Raw genomic sequence first — 7,881 nt, 5'->3', positions numbered from 1 at the left:
CAAACGATGCAGTTTTTTCCACCATAGAAATCTGTTAAGATCACACCAATGAAATCACAGACCTTTGAGGCAAGCATGAAACACTGCTAATTCCACATATTTCTTTTCTGAGAGTCCTGCTTTATTTTATTAATTTTATTAATTTACATGTGGTGGGTCATATTTCTCCTCTATTTAACTGAGTTGTCTCAATTTCCCCAAATGTAAAATGGGTATAATAGTGGTACCTGTCTCCCAGACTGTTGTGAGGATCAAATGAGAAAATACTTGTAAAACATTTAGCAGGGTGCCTGACACCTAGTAGGCACTCTATAATTTCTAACTACTACTATCTATTGCTGCTGCTGCTGCTGCTGCTACTACTACTAATGCCATTTATTCATGCTCTGTCACTGAAGTATGTGATATAATTTTCAGGGATGTGTTGTTGTTATTTAATCATGCCTGTCATGTCCCACTCTTCATGACTCCATCAACTTATGGTCAAGAGGTTTTCTTGGCAAAGATACCGGAGTGATTTGCCAATTCCTTCTCCAATGGATTTTGGCAAAGGGGTTAAGTGATTTGACTTAAGGATCACACAGCTAGTATCTGAGGCTGAATTTGAATTCAGGTCTTCCTGACCCAGGCACCATGCTCTTACCCACTGAGCCAGTTCCCTCAGTGATGTGTTATCCTAAATAAAGAAGTGATTACATAAAACGAAATGCTGAGACTTGATGAAGGTGGGGGGGGAACATTCAAGAATTTATTAAGTACCTACTATGAGCCAGATACTATGTTAAGTGCTTTATGATTATCCCATTTGATCCTCACAACAACCCTAGATGGTGCTATTATTATCCTATATGTAAGGAAACTGAGGCACAGGTGAAGTGACTTGCTCAAGGTAACATAGCTACTATGTGTCTGAGGTCACTTTTGAACTCAAGTCTTCCTGATTCCAGGTTCAGTGTTCTCTGCAGTATACCACCTCACTGCCTCTGAGGTCCTTTTGAACTCTGAAACAACAATTCTTTGGCATTTGAACTCCACCCTGAACAGTATCAATGGGAGCCCTTTGCCTCTGGTTGCAACTACAGAGACCACCCATCTGAAGCAACACACCAGAACAACACGGGATTCTCCCTGAGCAGCAGCAGTGTCTTAGCTCATCTGGATAAGCATCCCTGAATAAAGCTGAAGTATGAACTTCATTCACCTCCTGACATGAAATGCTATTCGAGCTTGCAAGAGCATAAACAACATTTCTTTTTAAATATTCCAAATATTCACACCCGGCTGTCATTTATTTCAGCCTCGCCCTTAATTATTCTCAATTCCTGAGATTTTGTTCCTTTTAATAAAAAGGGATCTTATATGTTTGACTTATATCTGCAGACTTAGCAACAATACTGCTGTTCCTTTCAAAGGCCACATAACAAAAGGCATTTCTATCCCAAGGTTCCACTGTCACATGGAACACAGGCAGACGTGAGGGGCGCCATTTTGGAGACCTACCATTGAGTGAAAAGGTGGACTTGAGGCAACGCCTCTCTATCTTTCCGTCATGTTCTAATTATCATGGAAAGAAAAAGGGCTTGGGAGGAAATGCCAAGTTTCCCTTTATAAACAAGAGAATATTTTATTCTGGGCCCATTTCTCTGAAGTGTTTAAGTTGGGAACATCTATTCAACAATTTTAGTAAATGTCTGCTGTGTGCAAGTCACTTGAGATTTTTAATGTCTCATGTGAGACAGTAGCCAGTGATACAAATGGCACACTGGCTGGGTAAAGGGAAACTATAGTAACAATACGGGGGTCCCCAAAGTCCTAGGGCAGTGTGAAGCCATTCGAGCTCAAGGTTGCACTAAGACTTTGGGGAGACCCTGAAATTAAACATACTCTCCCAAGAACACGTAAGAAGGCTCTACTGAATATGTGAAACAAACACAAGAACGTTTCTTTGAAATCGTTCTTTCTGCCTTTCCACTTGCCGCAAAGAATCATCTTTTTATTAATGCCCTGTTCCTCTGATCAGTAACAGAGGTTATCTTCAGACAAATACTGTGCCAGTATTTGCCTCACATCACTTAAGCTTTGTGTGTTATGGACCTCACGGGCCCTCCGGTGAAGCCTTCTCAGAATGTTTTTAAAAGCAAAAAATAAAATATACACATTACATTGAAAGAGAATTAACAAAAAAGAAATTTTTTTTAAGCTTAGGGGAGGCAGCTGGGTAGCTCAGAGGATGAGAGCCAGACCTAGAAATGAGAGGTCCTGGATTCAAATCTAGTTTTGGACAATTTCTAGCTGTGTGACCCTGGGCAAGTCATTTTACCCCACTGCCTAGCTGCCTTACACAGTATTGATTCCAAGAGAGAAGACAAGGTTAAAAAAATAATAACAATAGAATAAATAAAAAACATCAAAAATCTTGAAATTCATATTTCAAATAACAGTTTGGAGCAAAGTTTGTTTCCAATGCAAACAAATAGTTATTTCTCCAAATATAGCTGGGTAACAACACTAACAAAACTATCCTCAAGGACAGATTATCATTTACTCTCCTCTCAGCTGGAATAAATCAAGTCTTAAGCTTGATGTCACACTCCCACTGACTGGTGCAGCACCATCCCCAACAAAAGATTTAGCACTACCCTGGAAAGCAACAGAATTTTCTTTCTCCCCTAATCTTGAGAATCCAGAAATAAACAGTTCGGCAAGGCAAGAATGGGGGGAAAAAACTCAAGAAGAAGCCAATAGTCTCCAGCATCCTTAATTCATGGGAAAACAGGGATGGGGGCAGTGAAGAGACAAAGCCATGGAGTGGTGTCCAACGCTCCAGAATGCTGCCCAAACCAGATTAAAATACAACCGGGGAATATTTAACAAGACTAAATAAAAAATCTGTGACGTGGAAAGAATTTTAAAATGTAGTTTCTAAATCAATATATCGATGCCGGGACTCCCAGCTATGACTGAGCTGCCCAATTTCTATGGTACGCTGACACTGCAAGGTCACATTTCTTAATTCAATGATCATTTATTAAGCTCCCATCTATCACTGTTCTGGGGATAGAAAAACAAAAACAAAAAAGATGAGATGTGGAGGGGGTGGGGCGGGGAGTGAAGTCATTCCTGGGGAAAAGCTAGGTCGAGCTTCTGTATGCAACAAACATTTATTCTTCTCTTCGGTGTGGCTTGAGATTTTGAATGTCCCGGATGAGGCAGCAGCCAATGATACAAATGGCACACTGGCTGGGCTACCTCCTATGCAGAGGGCAATGTGCAAGGTTGTAGAAGTCATTAAACAATCATTTAAAATCATTATATGTGTATCATTTAAAAAGGTGTAAAATAATTTTTAAAAAACAGTCCCTGCCTTCAAAGGGGCAGCATTCTCTTAGAGGAAAACATGTAGAGTATACAGAGAAGTAAATATGAAGTCAGCACAAAACATAAGCCACCAGTTAGAGGATAGGGTGTCAGCCTGGCTGGCAAGGGACGAGTTCGAGTCCCACTTCTTACATGTCCTGTTGCGTCATTTAACTTTTCTTTTGGGGCTCTAGGAAAATGTGGAAGACTCGCAGATGCAGAAGAGGTGACAAGCTGCATTGGTAGAGGGAGTTTCCTGGGGTAGGGGAGGGGTTACACCAATGAAAACAAAGATTTAGTCCAAAAAATGTAAAACAAACAATAAAGGAGGAAATAAATGCAGAGGGGCACCCAAGGTGGCCTCTGAGGACGCTTCCAGCCTTAAACCTACTATGTCAAACTTACTTAAGTAAGCTCTGGCGGTGGGGAGCCCTGCCCAGGCAAAGGTCTCCAGTTCTGGAGACAGGGGCGCAGCTCAGCTGAGCTTCCCAACTCCAGAGCCTGAGAGCCACTTGCCACCTGTAACTTAGGCGGATCTTTCTTGCCTTTTTCCTTTTTAGCTCCCGCCCCAGACCTGGTTCTTGGAGTTAGCCCCACCCAGCTACCTTTTTCTTGAAGTCTCCCACTCTGGGCTGCCCTTGGCCACCTGCAGGTCCCCGCTGAGCTAGGGGAGCAGCGCGCGCGCAGACAGGGTGTGGTGCGGCACTGCGCGCGCGGGACGGGCGCACTGGAGGGTGTCTCTGCTGGAAGCCCGCCGGACTGGGCGCGTGCGGCACTCAGGGCCGGGGGCGCAGGCTCCAGGTTCTCCCGCCTGTAACTGCAGTGTGCTGCGCTCCCGGCTCTGGCGGCCCCGCAGCTATAAAGCGCCTTTCCCCCCGCCCCGCCCCGGCGCTGGCTACGCCTCGTGCCAGAACTGCGCGAGGAGCGCAGCCAGAGGTGCAGGGGCGGTGGAAGCCCTGGGGCTGGAATCACCCCACCCGGGCCCCCGCAGCTGGAGCCTGGGCTCGGAGGCGGGGCACGGGTCCCAACCTCTCCTCAGCGCCAAGGGCCTACAGCTGTGCTTCCGAGGACCCAAGAGAGTGGGGACGTTAGACCTCGGGGCTGCAGAATCGATTTCGCATTCTTTTCACCATCTTTCGCGATCTTTTTTTTTTTGGTGGGGAGGGGGTCGTTGCATCGTTTTCAATGGGCAGATACTGGCGCTTTCCTGAATTTACCAGGGCTCAGGACTGCTTTAAAGTTTAGTCTCCAGAGCACCCTGTGCGCCTCCGGAGCTCTGGGAGTCTGGGAGAGTGTGGAGTCGCACAGATCTCCACCAGTCTATGGATTACCACTCTGGGAATGAGGATGCAAATTAGGGGCGGGTTGAAGATGAGAGGAGGCTCTCCGCAGCCAAGGAAGGTGAGGGCGAGTCCTCAAGAGAGAGACCCTACATTTGGAGAGAAGGTTCGAGCAGGCGCATAGTAGTGAAAGTTGGGACTCAGTCAACTGCTTTTTGCTATCTTTGTGACCCTGAGCAAATCATTTTGTTTCTTGGTGCTTCAGTTTCTCCATCTGTAAATAAGAGGGTTAAACTAGACGAGAGCCAGGATGCCATCCAGAATGTCTAGAGCAGTGATGGGCAAACTTTTTAAAAGGGGGCCAAAAGAAAGGAAATGCTCATCTGTCCCTCTGTTTCTAAGGCAACTCTTTCGAAGTTTCATTGTATTGTGTCCTACACATTGTATTCCTCAGTTTAGGAATCTCCTGGCTAGACAGAACATTTCAGCCCCCCCTCCCCCATCTGGCTGGTGGGTCATAGTTTGCCCATCACTGGAGGATTGAATTAACCTCAGAAGGCACCTAGAATAGGAAACTTTCCCCTCCAAAACTCACTGTACTCTCATTTAGGTTTGCTGGAAGTTCTCTATAGAGGAAGAACCCACTATTTTTATCTTTCCCTTCTATAGAATAGCCTGTGTGGGCCAGTGGAAAGAGCATTACCTCTGGAATTACAGGAACTGAGTTCAAATCCTACCATCAGACAAGTTGCTTATTCTCCTTGAGCCCAAGTTTCCTCCTCTGCAAAATGAGGGGGTTGATGTAGTTGGGCTTTGAAGTCCCTTCTAGTCCTTCTGGTCCTCTGGGCATGTGCCCATCTAAACTTCGCTTAAGGTCTATTATTGAAGAGAAGCCTGTGCTTCTGGGTCTGAGATCCTGCAAAGACACTTGGGATGATTATTGCTTACTCACTGGGCACTCAGATTTTTCTCCTGAGAGAATCGCGGGACCTTCTTACCTGTTGCAATCACTGAGTTTTCCATTTCAGATTAGAAGCATCTGATCTGTTGATTTCTTCTGGTAAATTATTAGAAATGGAAAATTCCCAATTAAGAGATCACTGAACTGTATTTAGTTCAAAATCCTTAAGGAAAAGAATTTGGAGCTCTAGCCTTCTCATTCAACTATTTTGGTGATAATAAAATGGCATTTAGCACGGGAGAAGCATACCCCTTTGCTTCCCCCCCATGGATTCATGAGGAGCTATAATATTACAAGCCAGATTCTTTTCAGTCTCATATGAATCTTACAAAAACGGGTGGAAAATAGAACAGAGGTCTTGCAGAAGAATTACCCTATTATATCCTAGGAGGGCCACCGTCTTATTCCAGTGCATTACCGAAAATTCTACTGATTCCATCAAACACCAACTATTTATTAAGCACCTACTATGTCCCGGGTACTGTGCTAGGCTCTGGGAATACACATCCAAACAATGAAGAAGATGAAGAGTTTATTTCCTATCTTGCTTCTATTTCCTGCATATCTTACTTTCTAAACTAAAACTGAAAAGAACCATCCATCGGAAGAATCCATGTCCAATGGTTTTAAGCCATCTCATGGAAATGAAGCCCATTTCTACAGCTGGACCACAATGAATAACACTTAATCCAATGAGCTTTCTGTTGCCTATTCCTCCTCCAGAAAACCTAAGAGGTACAGAGAGCCTCTGTTAATAGGCAGGTGGTCACCTGAAGTGACCCCACTCTTACCCCTTGCACAATCCTCCTCTACAGTGGGACCAGAGAAGAGCCGGGCATGTAGCCAGCTGTTCATAACTAGTGTTCTCAGCTTTAACTCCCAAGCTTTCTTGGGGACATCTGCATAATAAAATGGAAGTGCTGAGAACCATCTGGATCTCCATAGATCCATAGGGAGTCTACAGTGGATAGATTGCTGGGCCTAGAGTCAGTCATCCTCCTCAGTTCAAATCTGGTCTCAGACACTTACTAGCTGTGTGATCCTGGGTAAGTCACTTAACCCTGTTGGCCCCAGTTTCTTTGTCTATCAAATGAGCTGGAGAAGGAAATGGCAAACTGCTTCAATATCTTTATCAAGAAAATCCCAAGGGGCAGCTGGGTAGCTCAGTGGATTGAGAGCCAGGCCTAGAGACGGGAGGTCCTAGGTTCAAATCTGGCCTCAGACACTTCTCAGCTGTGTGACCCTGGACAAGTCACTTGACCCCCATTGCCTATCCTTACCACTCTTGTGCCAATACACAGTATTGACTCCAAGACGGAAGGTAAGGGTTTAAAAAAAAAAAGAAAAGAAAATGCCAAATGGGGTCACAAAGATTTGGACAGGACCTGAAAAGTAACTAAACAACAGTCATCAAAATACTGGTCATGAACTGAATTGATAGAAATTTGAAACCCTAAAATCCTACCTGTTGGCAAGAGAACATCTCCCTCTACAGCACTGGTTACTTCGTGCCCTGTGTATACCTTCGAAAGAAATTCAACCGTACAAAATAATGGCAGCACTAATAATAATAACAGAAACATTCATATAGAACTTTGAGATTTGCAAAGCACAATGTACATTATCTCATTTAATCCTCACAACAACCCTACAGAGTAGGTACTATTATTATTCTTATTTTACAGATGAGGAAATTGAGGCTTAGAGAGATTAAGTGACTTGCCCAGGGTCACACAGCTGGTAAGGTTCTAAGACAGAAGTTAAACTCAATTCTTCCAGACTCTAGGACCAACACTTTATCCACACAACAGAAAACTGCCTCACTGTACTCTTGTGGTATTGATTTTAGGGCAGTTTACTTGGTCAGTTCGACATATCAGTATTTCCCAGGGCACAACCTATTGGATATCGAGGGTAAAATGCTAATATAATAATCTGAGTCTAGAAGGGCAGTATGGTGTAGTGGATAGAGTGATGGTGAGAAAGATCTGAGTTCAAGTTCCATCTCTGATATATACTGCCCATATGACCATAGGAAAATCATTTAAGCTCTCAGTGTTCTATGCAGCTCTCTAGGACTATAAGGCTTAAAATGTTTTTAAATGATTATTACAAGCAATTGTTATTCTTTTGCTACCCCCTTCTTCAACTAAACAATAAAAAATGAAAATACCCATAACAAACATTTAAAATTCAGAAAAACAAATTTCCACATTGGCCATATCTAAGTTCTGCATTTTAAGTCCATCACCTCCCTGGAAGAAAGAGGCAAGTGTGTGTGTG

Source organism: Gracilinanus agilis, chromosome 5 (genome assembly GCF_016433145.1).
Source record: "Gracilinanus agilis isolate LMUSP501 chromosome 5, AgileGrace, whole genome shotgun sequence".
In the NCBI taxonomy this organism is placed as follows: domain Eukaryota; kingdom Metazoa; phylum Chordata; class Mammalia; order Didelphimorphia; family Didelphidae; genus Gracilinanus; species Gracilinanus agilis.
Note: the sequence above shows the minus strand (reverse complement) of the source record.